Source organism: Pezoporus occidentalis, unplaced genomic scaffold, assembly GCF_034315485.1.
Source record: "Pezoporus occidentalis ecotype Australia unplaced genomic scaffold, CSIRO_AGI_Poc_V1 ctg206, whole genome shotgun sequence".
NCBI lineage: Eukaryota > Metazoa > Chordata > Aves > Psittaciformes > Psittacidae > Pezoporus > Pezoporus occidentalis.
In genome coordinates this window covers 1073218-1096519 of record NW_026913921.1, presented here as the reverse complement: position 1 = coordinate 1096519, position 23302 = coordinate 1073218, and the positions used below count along the sequence as shown (strand labels likewise).

General features: G+C 44.3%; 1 long non-coding RNA gene across 1 annotated transcript; it reads right to left on the bottom strand.

The window, feature by feature from the left end:
* Positions 1 to 893: 893 nt before the first annotated feature.
* On the bottom strand, positions 894 to 3196 carry LOC134163752 (uncharacterized). The gene is made up of 3 exons (XR_009964833.1): positions 3093 to 3196; positions 2929 to 2965; positions 894 to 973 (listed from the first exon to the last, which is right to left on the bottom strand). It is a non-coding gene; the product is annotated as an uncharacterized LOC134163752 (long non-coding RNA).
* Between the last annotated feature and the right edge of the window lie 20106 nt (positions 3197 to 23302).

Sequence of the window (23302 nt, the reverse complement as noted above, 5' to 3'; positions counted from 1 at the left end):
AGAATTTCTAGCAAAACTGTTGCTTTGACTGGCTTTTACCTACTGCTGAGTGCAAGAGGGACAGATCGTTACTGACTGGGTTTATGTGGCTTTTGAGTGAATGTAACTTGGGTATTGTAACTGCTTGTCTCAACTGACTGCAGGGAGCTGTGGGCTGGCAGTCCTGGGCAGCAGATGGTCTTAATTCTCTTGAATTTACTGCTTGATGCCTCTGACTCCCTCCTGCAATAGTATCAATGACAGCTCAAGTGGTGGGTTTAAGGTTTGGCACAAAACCTAAGCAAAACTTTTGTATTCCCTAAATCAGAGCAAACTCACCCCTGGCTCTGCACTGTGTCTGGTGGAAGAAGAGTTTTGCAGCTTCGCCTGGCACAGGCACCCCTGCATGAGGGGGTTTGAATGAGGGCAGTTGAGCTGTGCTGGAAGATTAATTATCTCCTCTCACAGAGGGTAGCGGCAACCATCCTTTACCCATCCTCGCTCTATCAGGCCATGGCAGAGATATGAAGCTCAAACAGGAGGGTGTGATTTATATTATGAACCTTCAAAAGGGAAACTGCTGACTGACTTGTGTGCTAGCTCTCATCTTTTCAGAAAACCATCTTCAAAAGCAAAAGGGAGTGAAAATATCTCTTAAACTCATTAGAAAAAAAAGATAAAATGTTACTTGAAATTATCTTCCAGGGTTTGTCCCTCAGTGACAAATTGTGATAGATTAAGTTCCAGAAAGCAGCATTTTCATGGCCATGGCCATGGCCACTCAACAGAGAGAGGAGTTTACAGCTGGATTCAACAAGAACTTATTGAGACTTGGGACTTGTTGTGCTGGGTGCTGTACAAGCACGGAGCAAAACCAGAGACAGGCACACAGTACAAGGAAGAAGTGATTACTCTCATCCTTGAACATGTGGGCACCAAAAGCACAACACAGGGATTACTGGTTAAACAATTTACCCAGGACCTGAGTTAGCTCCTGCCAAGAAAAAGAATGCTGTGTTAATGGGAAGTTTAGTTTGACTGCTCTGATATTTTGGGTTTATTTTCAGCATCATCCAGAAAGTCTGAGGCAGTGCGAGCAACTGAAATGAGATATTTTCAATCTCAGAACAGGGCACTTACCAGAAGACATGGTAAGTATATATTATGATGATGGTGTATTTCTCATCCAACAGTTTCTCAAGAAACTTCAGGGAGTTTTCCAGCACATTTAGAGCATGTCAGTGGACTCAGATTGGAAGGGACCTCCGGAAAGCCTGTGGCCCAGCCTCCCACCCTTGCCTAAAGCAGGGCTGAAAGCCTTAAGCATGAGAGTCTAAGCCTGGAGTGTTCCCTCAAACCCCATTGTTGCAGGGCTCTCCCTGGCACCCAGTCAAATAGGTACATCTTTTCCCAGTGCCTCTAAATCTGCCTGTATCTGACCTTTTATTAGCACTTCTTCTGTCTATTCTGATCATACAGCACTTAAAAAGGCTTTATCCCCCCTGCTCAAGCCCTTAAATCTTTCTGGACTTGTAGCTTCATTTCTGTCTCCTAAGAGCAGGTGGATTTTCTTGTCATCTCCATGCTGGGTCAGGGAGCCCAACATGGCACAGCACAACATGCTGGGTTCAGAGCTGAGCCTCAGCATGTGCAAAGTCATGTTGCCAGACCAGGGTGTGCTCAGGAACTATGCCAGGCACTTTGGTGGCTGAGCAAGCAAACCAGCTTTCCCAGCACCGTGCAGGAATGTCCTCTGCTCCATGGGATTTATGCAGGAGTAATCTGAATTTAAGAGTTGAGATCCCATTGTCGGGGACATTCCTGCCATCCCTTTGGGCTCAAGCAACAACTAGCTGTATTTGGATAAAGCAGAAATGAGCTTTCTTTCTCACTGCTTTGCTGCTTGGTGCCTGTGTTTGTGGTTTTCCTTTTTGCATTTCTGAATAGCAGTGAGCTGACAGGCTTTCTTTTTATCTAGAAACCAGTCTGATGAAGACAACACCTTGGCAAGTCCCTTCACACTCCTCACCATTTCCCCAGTACCCTCAGCCCTGACCAGGGATTGTCACCAGGAGCTCTGCATTTTCATGCTTTTCCTGCTGGATCTCTTTGAGACATGACAGCTATGGCAGTTATTTCATTGTTGTGGTTATCTGGAGAAGGGCTATTTTAGCACATAACTGCTCATGCTTTACTTACTCAAAATGCTTTCTATGAATGTCTCACACTGAGCTTGACTTTGAAGGAAGTTTTGAGAAACTTTGAGAAACTTTACATTCTTCCAAGCTTTCACTTTTTGTTATGCTTCATACGCCAAATTGCAGCCCAAAAAGAACAAAGAGGAGAGTCTGTGGTAGTCCTTACAGTTTGGGCTGGGATCTAAGAAGACCGATTGCCCCTTCCCAGCCCTGGAAGAACCTGTGGTGGGACACTGAGGTCCTTCAGAGGGAACCCACAGCATGACCAACTCTCAGACATCCCAGAGAGCCACAGCATGGCATTAGTGAGACCAGTATAAATTTAGCATAAATAAAAGTGGTTTGACACCCTTCTCATTGTGTACACAAACACCATGTTCATGCAAATCAGTGAAATCAAAGCAGCACGATGAGAGACGTCAATTCAGGATTCATGCACAACTCACTGGCAGCAGAATCTGCCTATTGAACATTAAAAACTAAACCAAAATGTAACTTACAATTTTTCTGAAATATTTAAGCTTTGGATAAATAGCTGTCTTAAGATCATTCAGATGTGCTTTTACTACAGCACCATATGCATTTAAAACATCAGATTATCTCTATGTGAGCATCTGTGTTGAGTGAAGCATGGATATAGCCATGCTGGGGCAAGAATTTCTGGTGGAAATCCTATACCGAAAGTGTTCAGAAGTTAAAAATGTGACTGGAAAATAATAGTAACATTAAGCAAAGGCAAATTTATACCCACCATTGGTGTTCAGGGGCTTCATTTTTTTAACTCCCTCCTGCTGAGAAACAGGTATCAAACCACACATTCTAATCCAAGAAACCCTGTTTTATTGGATGTTCAGTGAAAAAGAGGAAACTTGGCTCATTTTTTCATACCTTGCTTTTTCAGTAAAACACACTGACCTGCATTTTCCCCTGATTTTTGCATAGCTGATGTAAAAGCCATCTATCACGTAAGATGAGCATGATAATATTGGTGTCTTTAATCACGTCTCCTATTAGGACAAGGTAAGAAGGATAGGTGTGAAGGAAATGAAAATTTCCACAGACACTGACCTGCAGAGGCTCATATTCAAACGATAAACCTGAGGGGTTTAACTTTGACTTTGCAAGCTAATGCAGTGTTTTAGAGCAAGAAAGCAGAGACACGCTGAGATGAGGAGTGAGGCAGAAGTGTTTTTTGCCTTCCTATGTAGACTACCTAACCCAACAGTGAATCTGCTCAACTTCTTCAACTATGCAGGACTGAGCCAGCAGGAGAGAGCAGACTTCCAAATTTACACCATAGCAATCATGATGGCAAAAGCCACAGCTTCTTAAATCTCTCTAGATCAGGGCTGCCTATGCTGGCCTTGGTGCTCCTGCAGGGAGCCAGGTCAGGGAGATGAGCAGTCTGAAAATTAATCACTTTTTGGCATGGCTTTGTATGCAGCCACAGCAGTTGGCTAACCCACCATTCCGTGCAGTTGCAGGAGAGCCTTCCAAGCCCTCCTCACCAGCTCCAAGATGCTGTCAGGTGTGGGGGTGACTGGTCCTGTAGTGTTGCTCCCAGCATCTCAGTTCCCGTCATGTCTGTGAAATATAAGATGCTCTCATGGGGTTTCAGGTGCTGCATGGAAGAGCTGGTTTTACTGGCCACATCTTCACTGGAGTTCAAGCTCCATTTGGTGGTAACAACCAAAATGTGAAGTGCCAGGGGTTAGTCACATGCTATGCTACTTAAGTAACTTGCTAAAGAGCTGGTTAGGGCATTTGAATGTGCCAGCTGAAATAGTTTATTCAACTCACAGGCCTAGCTGCTGAGGGTGCACAGGGAGGCAAGGCTAAGCATCAGAAATTTAATATGAGCCATTCATAGCCTTGACTTATTTTGCCTTCGACTTGGTGACTGCTGTTGCAGTTCCTGACTTTTTGAAGCAGAAGACATGGCAGGCCCCATACATAAAAACATTGCTTCCTCCAGGAGGCTTTGTTTAGAGGGGTGGCAAAAATAAGTAAGGAGGTTACTTGGTCATGAACGAGTTTTCAAATATTGGGCCTGGACAACCTGAATATCTTTTGTTTCTTGTAAAAGGCAGATTTGGGTTGCTGCGGGGAGGGAAACGGAGTTCAAAATTTGAGGTCCTGTTTGAGTTTCTGGGTTTATTCTTGTCTCTGCACTGGACAAATCACAGCAGTAAGCCCTCTAGCTCCAGGGAGTGGGCAAGGGCTGGAGGCTGGTTTCTGGCTAGATGGGGCAGTCCCAGGGCTCAGCCTTTCCCCAGACCAGGTCTGCAGCAGTGGTGATGCCCAGGGAAGGCAAGAACAGGAGGCAGGTGCCTGGTGGCAGAGGGACACACCAGGTCCTTGCTCATCTCCAGGTATTGAACTCCCCCGATCCACAGCTTTTTAACAGCTCAGTAAACCTGGCCCTGAAAACTCCTGGGGCTCATTGCATTGATGTGTTGAAACAGGGATAGGAATCTGCATGCAGAGCGGTCTGTGTGTGTTATGAAATCTACTGCATGCAGAGCTGTCTGTGTTATGAAACCTGGGGTATGTGGAGAGAGAGGGAGGGCGAGGAATATTTAGAATTATTTCTGGTTTGTACCCAAGGGTGCCATTTGTTCACATAAGTATCCTTAGCAGAATAAAATACTTTTTATTGAAACATTTTGTTGCTTACTGGCAGCCACTCCAATTATCTCTTCCATCACATCCCTGAAGCCAGGCTTCAAGGTAAACGAGTGAAAACCCAACAGCTGGAATGCAAAGCCTTGGCTGAGATTGAAAGCTTTTAATAGAGCATATTCTGCACATTTATATTATCTGGGGTGTCAGCAATAGAAAGGAAATAGGAGATTTCCTAATCTCACCAGAAACAACACCTTGCTGCCCCATCTGTAAGAAATCCCCAGTCCACAGCAAAGGCTTCATTAGTCTCAATTGGTGAAGAACCCAAGTAGGCACAGTAACAGCTGATCTGGATTTCCCACATCCCCAAGTTTTGGGGTGTAACTCGTGGAGAAATTACTTTGCATTAGAAAAAGAGTCCCACGCAATGAAAGTCCTTATAAAGCTGTGCTGAATTAGCCCGAATTTTTACTTCAAAAGAGAAGGCTCCCATCACATAGATGTGTTTGGTTTCAGCATAATTTCAGAATGAAACATTATTATTATTTTGAAGTGGGTTTTTTGATTTGTTTTTCACAGCATTGTTTGGTATCACAGTTGAAAATAAAAAAAATTAAATTTTTTAACTAAATTAATTTATTTTTTTTGTTTGTTTTGAGAGAATATTACTTTGGTGAAGACACATGGAATATCAGGATAATGCATAACTGATGAGAAAACAAGTTCAAATCACCATGCCCCTTGCCACACAAGATTTTGATCCTGGGTGCATGTCTCCTTGTGGACCCATTGGGCAGATGGGATAGGAGAGAAAACCATTGTTGATTTTTAGCATGATAAGGACAGCCTCTGAACAGTGGCTCACTCCAGAGATGTGTGTTAGTGCACCCTGCTGATTAAACACCAGCGAGGTTTTGAATTTTTTCTACTGGTTTTTGGACAGAGGGAAAAACATCTTGGTGTGTCTGAGATAATTTCTGCAGAAATCTTGGTTGTTTTCTCATCTCCTTCAGAGCAATTCAGATTTTACATGTCTACAGAGAAATATGAACTCCAGGCTAAGGCTAGCCTAGAAGATGGGAAAGTCTCTAAGGGAAAGTCTTCTACCCAGTCATGAACCTCCACTGCAGCAACACCATCAGCACACTGACACACAGTGCAAGGCAGTGCATGGAAAATGTAACTGTGCCAGGTTGAAGCGTTCATATCAGTGAGATCTTGTTTGCTTCTTGGCCTCATCTGCATAGACGAGGCAGTTCTCTTTTCATGTACCCCTTGGGTCAGTTCTTGTGCCCAGTATACCAGATCAGGTCAGTGCTCAGGCTTAAAAATCAGCCCAATCAAAAACGCCCAAACCTGAACTAAACCTCATCTCCACCCAGATCAGCAAAGCCCTGCCACAGAATTTCCAGTGTTGCTCAACAAAGCTGATGAGGAGTGACGAGAAGACTGCAGGGTTGGGATGGTGAAAGAGCAGGACCGCTCCTTTTATTGGCAGCTCAACCACTGGGATTAAGCCAATCATAAACTACATCCTTGGAAGGACACCGCTTATATTTGCAAAGCGTTCTGGGATCCTCCAGTTCCAAGTGATACAAACTTTTTATATTGATGCCATCATTTATGCTCAATGAACATCTAGAAATGCCATGAACATATCTAGTTATTATGAGCACATCCCAGTGATGCTCCCCTGGGCCTGACATACACATAACAGAGGTGCAGCCTGGGTGTGCTCCCCATGTAGTCAGCCACTCCTCAGCTAGGGTCATCTTCCATTAGTGTTATAAAAAGCCCGCATTTTTCATTGATGTCTTTCAGAGAGCTCCACATTTGGCCTGTGTAACTCATCAGCTGGCCCTCTGCTGACCTTGCCGTGCCTGGCCAGGGCTGTGCCCTGCTCCTGTTGCTGTTGGATGACACCTGGAGGATTGCTGCTATTCCTGATGAGCTTCCCACCAGCGCAGAACACAGCACTTCCATGAGCTGGGCTGGGTGCGACCACAAGCAGCTGCTCAGAATCTGTGCAGACAAAATTCCCAGCTGTAGCTGTCTGTTCACGTAAATGTTTGGAGGCCAAGGCAATAGAATATGAGAAACACATTCTTACCGGGCATGGATTCAAAGGGGGTCGCATGTAAAGGGATTAGAAGTGACCAGCCCCACAGCTGTTGACATGGTACCTCACAGCAATCAAAGTGCTGAACTATGTCCATGCATCAGGATGCAGCAGATGACCTGAACTTGATTTTACAAGTGAAATGTTGAACAAGTTGCATGAAAAATGCTTGTATTAAAAATATGCTAATATTTCTGAGTGAAAATCTGAGGCTTAGCATTCATCTGGGACTCATGAACAACCTGAGGATCTGGGAAATCCAGTGAGGAGAGCGGCTAAATGCTATCTATCTCCCTCATCTCCTCCACCAATCTTAAAATTACTGAGTGCTAAATTGGCATAATTTAAAAGGCTTTTTGACTTCTCTAAAGTGTATACTGACTCCACCTCTGAAGGCTGCCTTCCAGCCAGGAATGAACTAGAGCACTGTGGTCTCTGCTTGTCCCACTGTGGCACAGGAAGCAGAAGAGATGAGGGAAAAGAGGCTGTGGGAACTTAGCACAGATCTGTGCCTGGTTCCCCCATTTCTGGAGGAAAGCTTCAGTGATCTCCTTCAGGCAGCTCTAGGCATGCTGGAGGGGTGGGAAGGGACTGGGCTTTACTTCTCACCAGCAGCTGACCCAGAGCAGGGAATCCAAATGTCTGAGTGTGGACATCTGCAGAGCTGATGTCTGCATCTAAGGCAGCTGCCTGAGACTCCAGGCAAACAGAGAAACAAATTGAGGATGTGATTCATCCATGATGCTGTGGGAGCCAGGGCAGAGGAGCTGCTTCTGTTGCAGTCTACAGGAATGGTGCCTACACTAGGGGGCTCAGACAGAGCTCACAGCCTTAACAAGGTTTGGGTTTCTAGTTCATTTTCTGCTACAGGGTCAGGACACCGGGCTCGTGACCCACTGGGGTGCCTTCTTTCCTATGAGGTTGGTGAGGCACTGGCACAGGTTGCCCAGAGAAGCAGTGGCTGCCCCATCCCTGGCAGTGTTCAAGGCCAGGTTGGATGGGGCTTTGAGCAACCTGGTCTATTGGAAGGTGTCCCTGCTCATGGCAGTGGGATTGGAACTGGATGAGCTTTAAGGTTCCTTCCAACCCAAACCGTTCTATGATTCTAAAGGCATTGGCAAGAGGCAGGACCTTGATGCACACCTTCAACTCTGATATTGAAGCTCTTGCTGGGAAGCCTCCACTGCATGGTTCACAACAAGAGAAGTTCCTGCTTTAGCTTCTATGTATAGTTAAATGGTGGATGCTAGGTTGTGCACTTGGAACGTGGGGTAGTTAAATGGTGGATGCTAGGTTGTGCACTTGGAACATGGGGTGTCAGCGCAGACAGATGCTCTACAATGGAGTAGCATGCAGGCTGTGGCTGCAGCAGCCAGGCAGGCTGGGATATGACAAGAAGGGGCTGAGAAGGCAGGAATTACATGGGACTGTGGTGTCAGTTTTGTTGGAGGCATGAGGGGGATTCTTAGAAAATGAACAATTTCTGAACATGACTTCTGATGGCAAGAATTTTGCCCATGCCCCAAAGAAGGCTCAGTGATTAAAATAGGTATCAAGAAATCAAGACAATGATTCTACCCTGAGGATCATCAGCTCAGTTTGGGCACCTGTACATCTTCATGGTCTGTTGTACATGAAAGAGTGGTGCGTAGCTGCCCAGATTCAGAAATAATAACAGATGGTGTAGTAGAAGGTTTGGAATGGGGATTTGGAGGAGGAGCTGGGGAGTGAGCTCTGTTTTGATCCTAAGAGAGCATGACACTGAAGGGCTCTGGCCTTTTCTCCATTCAAAAGTGGAAAGAAAGTACTGATATTCTTGCCAGATCTATACAAGGTTATGATCTTGGTTTTGCCTTCTTGTCTTGGGCAAGGTTGAGGAACACCAGCTGCACAGACAACCTCTGCTCCTTCTTTGAGAACAACCTCCTTGCAACCTCATCCAAAGAAGGGCTTTCAGCACAGAAAGGCCTTTTCTTCCAACTTGTTGTGCTGTTTCTCATCACTTCTGGTCAGTACAGCCTCAATTACACTTCTCATCCTGCTTCATAGTAACTTGAGCTGAAAGGCAATACTCAGGGGCAGGCAGGGATGACGCTGTGCAACAAAGACGTGAGATCCCTGTGAAAAAAGCTGCTATGCACAAATAAAAGCATGCTAGAGAAAGTATAAGGGGATATGGCAGGTGTGTGTAGGCTGAAATGGAAAGCCAGGGGCTGGTATGATAGATTTATGACAAGACTGGAGGAGAGGCTGTGGAGATCTACTTATTATAGTTTAAAAAATGGTTCCATCAGAAGGCTGTCATGAGTGCTCTACTGTGCAAATTTATGACATGCAGTGGGAGTGATCATGTCTTCTGTACTAGCTCATCAGAAAAAAACCCAACCTTTTTTCCATTAATAATGTTCATAAAAGTGCAATGGAACTTCTTCTCAAGAAAGATGTTTACCCATTGGTGGGTAAACAAGCTCCTACATTAATGATAACTGAAAACTGACTTTGTTGTTGTTATTGCTGAAAAGGAAAATTCCAGTGTTTATCTGAAAGTTTTTTCACTTCCAGATTTGAATTTTAGAGCAAGCAGAGTTCTTCAGGAACACATTCAAGCCCTTGAAAACCTCTTCTCTTCTGCTTGAAAATATTTTGCAGTGAGGTATGTCAACTTCTCTTCTTAACTATTATTGCCACTTACCCCACAAAAGTAGCTCCAATACACTGCCAGACAATCTCAATAGAATATGATTTAGTCATAAGAAATAAATATTTCAGGGTGCTGCATGTAAACAGTTCATTTTAGTCAAAGAGTAGATTTGAAGCTTTCTAGTAGGTACTCTAAGAGTATGGCCAGGGAGTATTCTTCAGTGTCCTCGCTGCCATCAGTGGAGGATCATGGCCAGAGCGACATACCCTATGAGGAGGGACTAAGGGATGTGGGTTTTTTAGTCTGGAAAAGAGATGCTTTGGGGGAACCTAATGGTAATCTGCAGGTGTCTTTCAGAGAAGATAGAGCTAGGCTCTTTTTTGGAGTTGTGCAGCAGCAATAAGAGGGACAGTGGACATAAAATGTTCCTGGAAGGTTCAAACATGATATGAAAAGGTTTCCACCATAAGAACAGTTGAGCCCTGGAGCAGATTGCCCAGAGAGATTGTGCATTCTGCTGGGCTGGCCTACATGCAGGTGAGAAAGACAGTACTTTCCAGCTAAAGGATTATTTATGGATAAGAAGCTGAGTTACATATTCTTCATTAATGAGTTTTAGAGAGAAACTGTCAAAAGGCAGTAGTAAGAGTCCCACACAAAAGCCACTAGTTTTGCAGTTGGGCATTTCCCTGTAGCATTATGTCCCACCATGCAGGAAAAGGAGTTGTGCATCTGTCAGCAAGGTAAATATCTCCAACAACTGAAAAAAAATGATAAAATTCAGGAGGCTCACCATCATCTCATGTATGTTCAGATCAATGTACTGTAAACACTGACACTTAATTCTGGGGGACAAATCTAGTGTTTCCCAAAATGTCTCTTATCTCTGTCTTCTCTTCATCAGGTGACAAGAACAGATGGTGACTTTTGCTTACTTTTGATAAAAATGAAGATTCTTCTTGTAAGAGACAATAGGTAAATTCTAAATCTAGGGGCATAGAGCAATACAGTATTAAGTTGGGGGTAATTTATCCCTAAGAATCTTTATTGATGGGGGTTTTTCACAAATCAGAAGCTAAATTTTAGCTCGTAAACAGGGTTGTTCATCTTAGTGTAGCACATTTTTTGTCAGCCAAAGCAAAGCATTATATGTACGGTATTATCTTTTGCACAATGGCACTTCTAGAACTACTGGCAATTTTAGGCTATCTTTTTCAGGCTTCGATTTTACATATGAGAGGCACACATATTAATAACATTTTACAAAAGCTGTCCTCCTTTGACCATCAGTAAAGTACACATTTTTTAGTTTTAATCTGTACATGTTTTTCTTAATGTGTCTCTGCTTATCCTTTTGTGAGCTTCCATTCAGCTTAAATGTTTCTTCAAATCCCCAAACATAGAACTGGGAAACAATAACCAGATCTCTGCAGAAATGATTTCATATTCAAATTATTGTCTGCTGTAAGGAATAACTTCCCTTACATTTTGAGATGCGCAATTGAAAAATTTCTACATGATTTCAAAGGGCCTCCTGATACCAAGAAATGATCAGCAGTAAATTATCTTATGGTTTTCTTCTAAGGTCCATGAGGAAAGAAGAGGTTCAAGGACCCTTTTACATAATTTTCTTTAAGATTAGAAGAATTCATAGAATCATAGAATCACAGAATGGCTTGGGTTGGAAGGGACCTTAAGGCTCATCTAGTTTCAACCCACCCTGCCACTGGCAGAGACACCTTCCACCAGATCAGGTTGCTCTAAGCCCTATCCAATCTGGCCTCGAACACTGCCAGGGATGGGGCAGCCACAGTCCTCCACTTTAAAAGTACCTGGTATTTGAAAGTCAAGTAGTGAATAGTATTACATTAATCTCCCCGAAATTCATAAACCTGCAGGTTAGACTGGAGAATTTGCTGTCACAGTTCAGAGTATCTGCTTGTTCTTAGAGGGGCAGGCAAGAATTGTTCCCTTTCCCTTTCTTTTTATTGCAACTACAGGGAGTAAGGACTTAAAGGAGCTGCAATTTTTCTCAGTGTCTCTTTTAGATTTAATTGACTAAGGACCAGATGGGAGATACTGACTGTTCTGATTTTCATTATCTAATGTTGGTCATGCTGCGGCTGTGAGAAAGAACTGACTGTAGGAAATGGCTTCAGTTTGTGTGACTATAATTGCATTCAGTTTAAGCTGCATGAAGAATAAACAGAAGTGTATTGTCGCCAGGGTTGTCAGTATTCAAAAAAGATGAATTTTGATAAATTAAGGAAACTAACAAAGTCACTTGAACTGAGGAGCTCAGATCCTGGAGAGCGGAGAAGATGGATTTCTTTCAGGCAGAGCTACTGAAACTATTCAGAAATGGTATTCCAAACAAGAAAATAGGCAGGGAAGAGCAATGCTATGGTAAGTAGACAATGCGGTTTAGGGTGTAAAAAATAAAACGACTGACAAATAGAGACAGCTGGGTCAGAGCTAGGGAAAGCAAGCGTAAAATGAGAACTGTTGAGTGGGGAGATGACTTAGACCTGACAGATATGAAGCAGCAAAATATCTTTGCCTGTATGAGTAGAGAAAGAAAGAAAGAACTGAGGACCAAATACAGACTAAGGATACTTTATACAGTCTCCAGAGTAAAGATCTTCACTTGAGCATCTAATTGCAGGACTTAAGCAGAATTTAAACCCTGTAACCTGCTGACTCCTTTTCTGTAAAGACCTGGTTAGAGTTCAGGAGTGCTCTTTTTTTTGCATTCTCCTGTGTTATCTTCGCTTCATACTCTTACTTGTAAGTGTCCGTGCAAATAATCATTTTTATATGTGGTGGGCAGGTTTGTTCAAGATGGCACTTGACAGCATAATAACCACAAAAAGTAATGTACCATTGTTCCTACAATGATAAAACAGGGGTGAGTGAGCAGAGGAGGCAATGAAAGTACAGAAGAATTGATCAGATAATACCAGCATAACCGTACAGACTGCACATGAGGTCAAGACCACAGAAATGAAGGTGGGGAGAGAAAAGCTGCTATTTAGACTAAGAAGAGATGAGTTTTAAGCAAATGCAGTGCAGTCAGGACATAAAGGTCTTCTCAAAGGTTGATCTAGAAAAAAACATATTACTGTGGTTAGCTAAATCTGCTTGAATCACTCGTGTCCAGTTGTTATGGTATAAACCTCATGCTGTTATCATTTTAGATTTACTAAATAGCTTTTCTGTTGTGATGGGCAATTAAAATGTCCTGCTTCCATTGCCCTTGCCAGTTCTGTCCCCTTTTATTCTGGTAGTCTATGGTCTGGAGGTGAATGAGTGTTTGGGGAGATCTGATTCCCAGTGTTTAACTTCAAACAGGGACAGTCAGGTAAACTGAGGCAGAGCCACTTGGACTGACACCACATTTGCTCTGTTGTTTCTAAGGGCTTGGGCGTAAGTAGAGTTCATGCTTTCACTGGGGTTGATGTGCTGGACAAAAGAGTGATCACACAAGAAAGACTGAATTTGTATTGAGATGATCTGAAATTAGTTCTCAACTCAACTGAGATTTTACTTGTCCCTGTCTAAATGACAAAAAGAAAAAATCAAGAAAAAACAAAACCCAAAAAAACACCCTGACCAAAAAAAACAAACCCAAATCCAAACCCCAAACCCGAGGCCATTCATTTGCTACTTACTGTAAAGCATTTGGACAGAGGAAATGTATAAAATACCTTGTGAACCAGCACGACCTGCTAGGAAACTATTTTATGTTTCTCTTTGTTTAACAGGCTGGAAAATCTTAATGTTTCATGTCATGTTAAACTTCCTCTATGCTTTATAAATAATTTCTAGATGCAAAACTTTTTCTAGTGCCTTGGCCTTCTTCTCAGGAATGCATGCAGAGGCAAGCTCCCCAGCACATGAAACACGCAAACAACTGTCCTTTTGGTGTGCTGCCAAGTGCATCAGATTTCCAAGCAGGTCCTGCACATTGAAATGCAGCTATGCAGATTATCATTACCTGGAAAAAGTGAAAATTGCTTTTCTGGAGGGAGGAATTGCAAAAGTAGTGGAGATAATTTTCAACGTTTCATGCGGATTGAACTAAGAAGCTGAACTAAATTGCCATTTGCCTCTGTTTAGGGCAGCAAAAAATGGAAAAGCAAGGAGTAGTGCAGAATATCTTCTTTCATACTCCCAGTGCTAGGGAAAGGTCACTACTGGATTCTCCCAGAGAGTATCTAGGACCCAATGCTGGGGACAAGGGAAAAAAAGAGAGCTCAATTCTCTTCTTATTCCACTCTCTGCTCCTTGAGCAAACCTAACCAAGAGGCTGGTGAAGGTGCTAACACCTATTGTAACCTGCCCAGATCAGCAGGACTCTTGTCTTCAAAAGCTTCACTTTCTCCTGGCATTTGCTCCAGGCCATTGCACCTCTCTTCATTAACTGGGGGCAGAGCTGGGACATCACAGCTTGCTCCCAGGAGAATGCTCTGAATCCATCACAAACCAAACTAAACATGCTTGCTGCAACAATCATGCTGCTGTTTTGTCAGGTCAATATGTAATTGTTCCTGTTGCTGGAGGGCTCCATTACTCCCTTCATTAAAATGCAAATTTTACTTTAATTAAAAATGCTGGGAGCATTTGCACAATTTATGACCAAATATCAAGAGGCCAGCAACCCCCACGCTGAGGAGGGGCAGAAGGGTGTTGAAATAACTCCTTATCTCAGAACACTGGGGATGTTTTAGCTGATAAAGGAAGTTCTTCTTGGACTTTTAAAATTAATTTGTTCTCCCTAGATTGGAAAACAGACAAAGCAGAAGAAGCTCAAGCAGAATTTTGTTCTTACAGATAAATGTGCTTTCTAAACCTATTCACATGCAAAAGAAAGGAAGAAGAAAGATCCCATCTGAAGCTGTGATACAGCAATAATTCAGTGATCTCATTTCTGCTCAACCCTCCCTTTCTCAACCAGAGATTTTGTGTATCCACCTGTATAATCTGGCTGCTAGGATCCCTCAGTTCTGATTGGATTAAATCCCATCTGCTCCTAACTTGTCAGTTTGGTAAAATTTCCTGTGTGATGTGTTAGGGTGAATGGGCAGCTGCTCCTTGGTAGCACGTACCAAGTCAGTGAGATGAGACCCTCAGGATGTAGCTGTCTGATTTTTCGTGCTTTGAAGTGGGACCTTTCTACCCGGTTTCTCCTCTGAGGTGAGGAGCTGAAGTAGCGCCAGGAAAGCCTGGGCTTGCTGGTGCTCTGCGCCTTGCTTTCTTAGTGGTACTGCTGTGGCGGCGTCCATATCTGGCAGCTGCGAAGGTGGGCTCAGTCTGGGGATGAAACCCTCCATGCAACCTCGTGAGACATTCACAGCATATATACCCACCGTTCACATCTTGCAGTGCATCCTTGGGTAACTGGGGCCCTTTCACTCTGCCTGATGGGAGGAAAGTGCGATCTCTCAGGTACGAAGCACTTGGGTTAAAGGATCAGGCTGGAGGAAGTCTTTGTTATCCCACAGGACACCCCATGCTTACAGCCAGAGGCTCTACCTCCTACTTGGATACAGCTAGCCCAGTTTGAATTTTCAGTACCTTCACCTTACCAAGATGTAGTCTTTCCCCTTATTTTCCTCAAGCAATTCCCAGCTGGTTTGCATCCCTCTGCCTCCAGTGAAGCCTGTGGCAAACATGGTCCTTAGTTCTTTCAGGCATGACTGAATCATAGTGTATCACTGGGCAAAAGAAAACATCCCCACAGCTGTTTTCACCTGATGTGAAAACACCTTCCCCCTCTGAAGTGAAATAAATGGCAATAGAGGGTGGCAGCTCTTTACTTTCCCTGGCTTCCTTACAGGTGCAGGAGAAGCAGCAGTGTGACCGGTGTAAATCATCTTGTGTTCATGCCTGACTGTGCCTGGGGGTACATGGAGAGCAGGTCAGGCTGGCACAGAGCTCACTCCAAATCTGCTTTTGTAAGTGCCTGACTCTGCTGCCTCTTATGCCTGTGTTTGAGATTTTTGTTTCTATTCTTCATCCCCTTGGAAGGATAATCACATACACACAGTTCCAGCAATGTCTGTCCAGCATCGAATTCTGGCACATATACAAATCAGCAGCAAGGCAAATTTTGTTAGTCATTATAAAATTGGCATAAGTTAAGTCAGAATCAAGCCTCCTGAGGGGCTGTTGGGCCCTGGAGAGCCTTGGTGCTTGTGTGTATGAGCATGCATCTGTAAGCAAGAGGAAGGGAGGCAAGAACTCAAAATACAACTATTTCTCACATTGCAATGTTACCATAATGAGCCCTGGCTGGGATGAGCCAGGCTCCGGTAGTAAGTTCTGTACAAGCAAGGAATAAAGCAAAGGTTCCTTCTGCAAGGAGCCCTCTCTCCTGTTTAGTGACAGATGTAAGAGGTGAATGAAATGGAAATGTGAGAGTGTGGAAGGATGGGATAGTTACAGACGCTTGCCTTTGCCCAGCTTCACTGTGGGCGTGGCACCAGTGCTGTGGCCCAGACCATGCATGCCTTTCTGCAGAGTTTAGGGCATTGCCAGGTCTCATCCATTATTTGTTCACAGTGACCAAAGGCAGGCATGAATTTCTGCCAGGCAAGGCTCTTTATGGCTCCCTGTAGATCATACAATGGGTACTGAATCACTGTTCACAGATAAATTGTCAGCAAGAATTCAGTACTATCAGAGATTACATTGTTGGGATTGTTTCCACATTCTCAGCCCTGGTAGTTAAATGCATTAAAGAAACAAAATATGGTTTGTTTTTCATTTGGTTGAACTATTCCAAGGTTTCAGAGGAAAAAAAAAATAAAATCATCCTGCGAAGTCCAGAGTTATAAATAGCTGTGCTGCATGGACTGGGGTAAATGCTGCATTCCTCCAGGTACTTGTAAGAAAAGGGATCAAGAGAATGTGAAACTTGCAAAATTTATGGTGGTCCTTGGAGGGGTGTGATGTGCTCTTAGAGGCAAGGCACGTACCAAACACGAAGTCGACTAGCCACAGAAGATTTATATTTCCCAGCATATCCGTCCCAGTGGCACCATATGTTTATATGGACTGTAGGTTTATTATTGGAAATTGAAGGTCTGCCTCATTGCTTCTTACTGGAATCTTGTGGATTTTTTTTTTCCTGAAGAACACTGTGAGTAATCCCTGCTCCCACTTATATCCTGGGTCTATTTCAGTTTTAAAAAAAATAAATCTAAAACATGCATTCTCTTTTCTAAGCAAGGAACAGGATTCCTGAAGCTAGAGAAGGGCAGCAAGCCTCCTCATTTCCATATCTGTTGCTGTGAAACCTTGTCTTCTTATGTAAGGCTTTTATGAAAATTTACATTTTCCTGGTTCTGCATACATATCCCATCATTCTAGCTGTGTGTAAAACAACTCCCCCACCTGAAAAGCTGCCAAAAATGCAGGAGCATCCCCAGTCTGCAGCAGAAATAGACCTGCAAAACTGTCAAAACAGAGGAAGCAAGAGAGGAGGACTGGGGTGGATGCATTTCCCCAGCAGCCTGCCAGCACTGCCAGGATGAAGCTCTGCACCCCTGTGCCCTAGTTTGCCCCATCAGTGGCAGGGACACAGCGGTGAGGCAGAGCTGCTGCCTAACAGAGCCCAGTGTGACTGCACCAGACTGGTGAGAAGGACATGCATGGGAAGTGCAATGAGAAAGAAAAGGTCCAAATGCGTCATGGGATCTGATGGGCAGGGGTGGCTCAGTGACAATGAGCCAGGAGGGAAGCACTGCCCAGATCAGTGCCTTACCCTGAACACGCAGGCAGCCAAGAGCATGCTGTGTTTTTTTGGCTACCTGCTCTTTCCAGCCGGGGGGATGCAAGCCATAACTTGTTAGAGCAACACAAGCCAACTATTTTCCCAGGCACTCATTCCCGGGAGCTGGTGACATGTGGATAGTGGCTCCCCAGCCAGGGAAGGGAGGGTCTCTTTCACCCTCTGCTGAGACTTCAGACTTGCTAATAGTAGGAAATAATCTCTCATATGAGCACACCCTCAAAGAACTGTGATAGCTAAAATAATATTAAGTACTCCATAGAGATGGGAGTATTGTGGTTAACCAATGTGTAACCCATGCTATTAAGCAGTTCCTGCTCACAGTAAGGGCTGTTATATTTACTGTCATTTTACTTACCTAAGTAAGGTGTCACTTTCTTCTAATATAAACCATGTGAGTCTGTGACTTCTGCCCTGCAGGGCTGCTCTAGGATTGCAGTTATTCCAAGGACAGAAACACAAACTTTTAAGCTATATCTTCACTGGTGAATTAATAGGGGAAAGCAAGGAGAGGTGGCATGGGAAGAGTACAGGGATGTTGTCCAGGAAGCTAGGGACCACGTTACGAGAGCTAAGGCCCAGTTAGAATTAAACTTAGCTAGAGGTATTAAAGATAACAGGTAGGGATTCTACAGGTACATAGCAAATAAAAAACAGACTAGGGAGAATGTAGGCCCCCTCAGGAAGCTCTCGGGAGAGCTGGCTACACGGGATTTGGAGAAGGCTGAGGTTATGAATGACTTCTTTGCCTTGGTCTTCACTGGCAAAGGCTCTGCCCAAACCACCCAAGTCTTGGAAGGCAGATGTAGGGACTGTGAGAATGAAGACCTTGGGCCCACTGTAGGAGAGGAACTGGTTCGAGACCATCTTAAAAATCTGAATGTGCACAAGTCCATGGGTCCTGATGAGATCCATCCGCGGGTCCTGAAGGAGCTGGCAAATGAAGTTGCAAAGCCGCTGGCCATCATATTTGAGAAATCATGGCAGTAAGGTGAAGTTCCCGATGACTGGAAAAAGGGAAATATAACCCCCATTTTCAAGAAGGGGAAAATGGATGACCTGGGGAATTACAGACCAGTCAGTCTCACCTCTGTGCCTGGCAAAATCTTGGAGCAGATTCTTCTGGAAGGCATGCTAAGGCACATGAAAATCAACAAGGTGCTTGGTGACAGCCAGCATGGCTTCACTAAGGGGAAATCCTGCCTGACCAATTTGGTGGCCTTCTATGATGGGGCTACAGAACTGATGGACAGGGGTAGGGCAGTTGATGTCATCTAACTGGACTTGTGTAAAGCGTTCGACACTGTCCCACACGACATCCTTGTCTCTAAATTGAAGAGACATCAATTTGATGGATGGACCACTCAGTGGATAAAGAACTGGCTGGATGGCCGCAGGCAAAGAGTTGTGGTCAATGGCTCAATGTCCAGCTGCAGACCAGTAACGAGTGGTGTCCCTTCAGGGATCGATGTTCGGGCCGGTCTTGTTTAACATCTTTGTCACTGACATGGACAGTGGGATTGAGTGCACCCTCAGCAAGTTTGCCGATGACACCAAGCTGTGTGGTTCGGTTGATATGCTGGAGGAAAGGAATGCCATCCAGAGGGACCTTGACACACTTATGAGGTGGGCTGATGCCAGCCTCATGAAGTTTAACCATGCCAAGTGCAAGGTCCTACACCTGGGTCGGAGCAATCCCAGGCACAGCTACAGGTTGGGCAGAGAAGAGATTCAGAGCAGACCTGCAGAGAAAGACTTGGGGGTGTTGGTTGATGAGAAAATGAACATGAGCCGGTTTCAGTGTGCACTTGCAGCCCAGAAAGCCAACCGTATCCTGGGCTGCATCAAAAGGAGCGTGACCAGCAGGTGGAAGGAGGTGATCCTGCCCCTCTACTCTGCTCTTGTGAGACCTCACCTGGAGTATTGTGTGCAGTTCTGGTGTCCTCAACATAAAAAGGACATGGAACTGTTGGAACAAGTCCAGAGAAGGGCCACAAGGGACTGGAGCACCTCCCATATGAAGACAGGCTGAGGAAGTTGGGACTGTTCAGCCTGGAAAAGAGAAGGCTGCGTGGAGACCTCATAGCAGCCTTCCAGTATCTGAAGGGGGCCTATAGGGATGCTCGAGAGGGACTCTTTGTTAGGGACTGTAGTGATAGGACAAGGGATAACGGGTTAAAACTTAAACGGGGAAGTTTAGTTTGGATATAAGAAGGAAATTCTTTCCTGTTAGGGTGGTGAGGCACTGGAATGGGTTGCCCAGGGAGGTTGTGAATGCTCCATCCCTGGCAGTGTTCAAGATCAGGTTGGACGAGGCCTTGGGTGATATGATTTAGTGTAAGGTGTCCCTGCCCATGGCAGGGGGGTTGGAACTAGATGATCTTAAGGTCCTTTCCAACCCTAACGATTCTATGATTTTATGAATTTGAGCAGCCAGGATGAATTCCCTGGCCTTAGGCAGGTGGTCTGCACATTAGGCATCTCCACATCTCCAGTCAGGTTGACCACACTCAAACAACCGGCTGGGAACAGACTCTGGCCCTTTTTAAATCCTAAACTGTCCCCAGGGATTGCAAGGGCAGTAATGGTGGCCCAGACCTAAACCATGCTATGTCAGTGCTGCTAATTTAACAGTAAGTGTAATCATGTTTTGGGGCTTAAACCTGCAAACCTGGACCTTCAGGATGAGCTTATTAGTGTAGATGTAACATCTCTTTCTCCATGGGGAAGGAAACAGGAAAAAACTTCTCACTTATTTACATAAACTATTATGCTGCTTACCCAAAATGCTGCCTACTGATACATTAACTTGGCTGGAATCTGTTTAGGCTTTGATTTCACAAGCGATAAGAGACTCTGTACATCACTGCTGTGAAAGCACATGCAAAAGGCAGCAGAAGGTCATGAGCATCACACAGGTAGCCCATATCTGGGCTGCTTTTGAAAAGGGCAGTGCTGCCTGCAGTTTGGTTTGAGCCAAGACCAAAGTCCCATCAGCTTTATGGCATGCATTGCTTAGCTTTCTAGCAGAGGTGGAGTCAGTAATACCTGATTTTGAAGTTACTGGTGTCATTAAAGGAGTTGCATGTGCTTAAAAGTTACCTGCCCGATTCCAGAAATCAGTAGAGTTGAGGGAGTCTTGCCCTTTGGTGGGTCTGGCTGTCAGAAATACATCTGCAACCACATATGAAATGTTTGGAAGAATCAGGGGTCAAAGGAGGGCCCACCCCTACCTTCTGCAAATAAATCTAATCTCTCTCTCCCACTTTCCTCATTTTGTATTTGAGCTGCAAAGATCCAAAACACTTCCTTGTACAAAATTAAAATGCACAGTGTCACTCCTTGAGGTGATGCTTACTCTCCAGGATGTCAGCATTTCAACACTTAGACCGATCTTCTAAGATAAAAGTTACCCAACTAGATGAAGACCTCCTGTTTCTGGATTCAGGTTGGTTTATGGGAGCTGCAACTTCATGACCTCAACGTGGTCTGACGGAAGTGAGTTTGGGCAAGAAACCAGAAGTTATCCACATTAAAACAAGCAAAAGGAAATGGATTCAGTCTGTTTCAGTTTACTGAGCTTGGGGCTCAGATGCCCTGTGCTGTCAGATGCTCCTCATGGAGCATCTATGTACTGTTCAGATGGTAGGAGGTAGGGAGAGAGGATATTTATCATTCCCTTTCTGAGGTGCTCAGTGCTTTCATCACCCCATAACCCCACTAGCTGCGTGACCTCAGCTGTCCCCTGCAGACTCAGGGGTTCCTGGGGTGGCTGATCACCTCCGAGCACCGGCTTACCAGCCAGTCCAGCCTGCAGGATGCTATGCCTACCAGTTCAACCCAGACAACATAAAGTGGGCCATGAGAATGGTTAGAGTCATGGCATGCTCCGATCACAGACACTGTCTCTCAGCTGTATTTTCCTTATCTGAGTGAAAAAAGCACTGCCTGTGACTCTGCCCTGGCCTAAAGGTAACCAAATTGATCCTGTGTATCTGCAATTAGCAAGCCCTCACAGACTTTCAACTTAAGACAGAAAGAAGTGTGATAACAGAGGGATAGCTTTCCACACACACTGAGCTGGCAAGGACACAAAGGACACACACAGAAGATTCATTCTTTTTATTTTTATTTTTTTTTCTGATTTCATCTGACATTTAGCAATTGTAACTTTTCATTTGAGTAATAAATGGGTTTGTCCTTTTCAGCAAAACTGCTGTGGATGTAATACTCCCTTTATGGTATGTTTTGCTGAATTCCAGATGTTGCTGTTTATTCAAGACAAAGTTCATCCAAAGAAGGGTCAAGAGAAAAAAAAAACAATAAAAGGTTTGCTGAAAGAAAAAATAAAAAGGTTTTGACAGCAGTTATTCTGTATAGGTCTTGCTGTTATATGAAGCTTTACACTGAGCTGAATTATGGCAACAGAGTGAATCACTCTGGGGGAGTGAATATGACTGCCAGTGCTTGCTTCCCCCATTAACTGTTTTTTAATGTGAATGTGTAAAGTAATATGTGGTCTGGGAGATGAGGAATAAGTGACTACTCACCAAGATAGCCTTCACAGGAGAAATTAGCACCTTTCTTGATGTGATGGTGAAAGAAATAACCCTTGGCTCATCCAGTGTACTCCTAGGTTAAGCACTGCTCTCTACAGACAGAAATGGAGCAACCAGGGGAAATACATGATTAAAGATGCTCCTTATTTGGGTTATGCCCTACTTGTTTCTGTCTCAGATGAGATTCACAGTGTACTCGGTGCTGTACAAAGCAGAACCCAATAAACACTGGAGCATTTACAGACTAAAACTAGACACCACAGGCCTTGCTCAGAGATGAGAAGATGAAACATTCTTCAGCTGTCTTCAAGAATTACAAAAACATCACTTGAATTTTAACCAACTTTCAATCTTGGGAACAGATGCAGAAGCAAGTCAGACTGTTGGTGCTATGCAGCTTTCCTCTGCAAGGAGCAGGGAGAGGAGCAGAGGGTGTCAGTATGGCTGTACCACCCAATAAATAGGATATCACTGACCTTGATTTGAAACATCTGATCATTTATTAACTCTGTTCCCACCAGTAATGCATTCAAGATGCACCAGCAAAGAGCATGTCCCAGCTGAGGTGAGTGTTCAATGTTCACAATTTGGGATATCCCCTTCTGTGAATGCCCCTGCCAGTTGGGAAAGACATCCCCATCCCCTCTCCCTACAGGAAACCATCCCTTCTGGAACCAGTCCAGGAGTCTGTAGAGTAGCCTTGGGATAGCTCTAAACAGCAAACCTCTGACTACACTCCTGTCTTGGTTTCTGAAGTGAGAAGGTGATTTAAAGCTGAATTTAGTCCCTTGGCATAGCTAAACCAAGCCTATAAATTTGTCTCTAATTCTGGTAGATTTCCTCCCTGCTGGAAAGGAAAATAAGCAGAATAAAACCAAGAGGTCAGCTTTATTTGCAGGGAAGACATTCTTAAGAGTGATTTGCTACCTGCTATTGACAGCTGAAAGCTGCTGAGATGTTTAGCAGCCTATTTGAACTAATTGCACTCACTGCCTGTTCAGGTCCTAATTCAGTCTCTCATTCCTGTCAAGTGGTATGAAACCAATCTTCATGGGTAACCAACCCCTGTGTGAGGAGGTTTTGAAGCGTGGGTAATTCCTGCCTGTCCACCTGCTACTGGGCTACCACGATGAGGGACTGAGGTGGACAAAGAGTCTTCTCTGTGACCAAGGGGCATTATGGAGAAGTTTACTGGAGCCATTTGGAACTGGAAAACAGCTGGGAAGTCAGGTGGCTGGTATGCCCAGTACTATGGAGGTAGAAATAGAGGTGTGTGTAGCTATAGATCTGAAGTCATATTATGCAGGGCTGGAAATGAGCAGCAGTGCAAAATCAGCACACAGCATAAAACATAGGTAGCTACCTCCAGCCCAAATTTAATGTTTG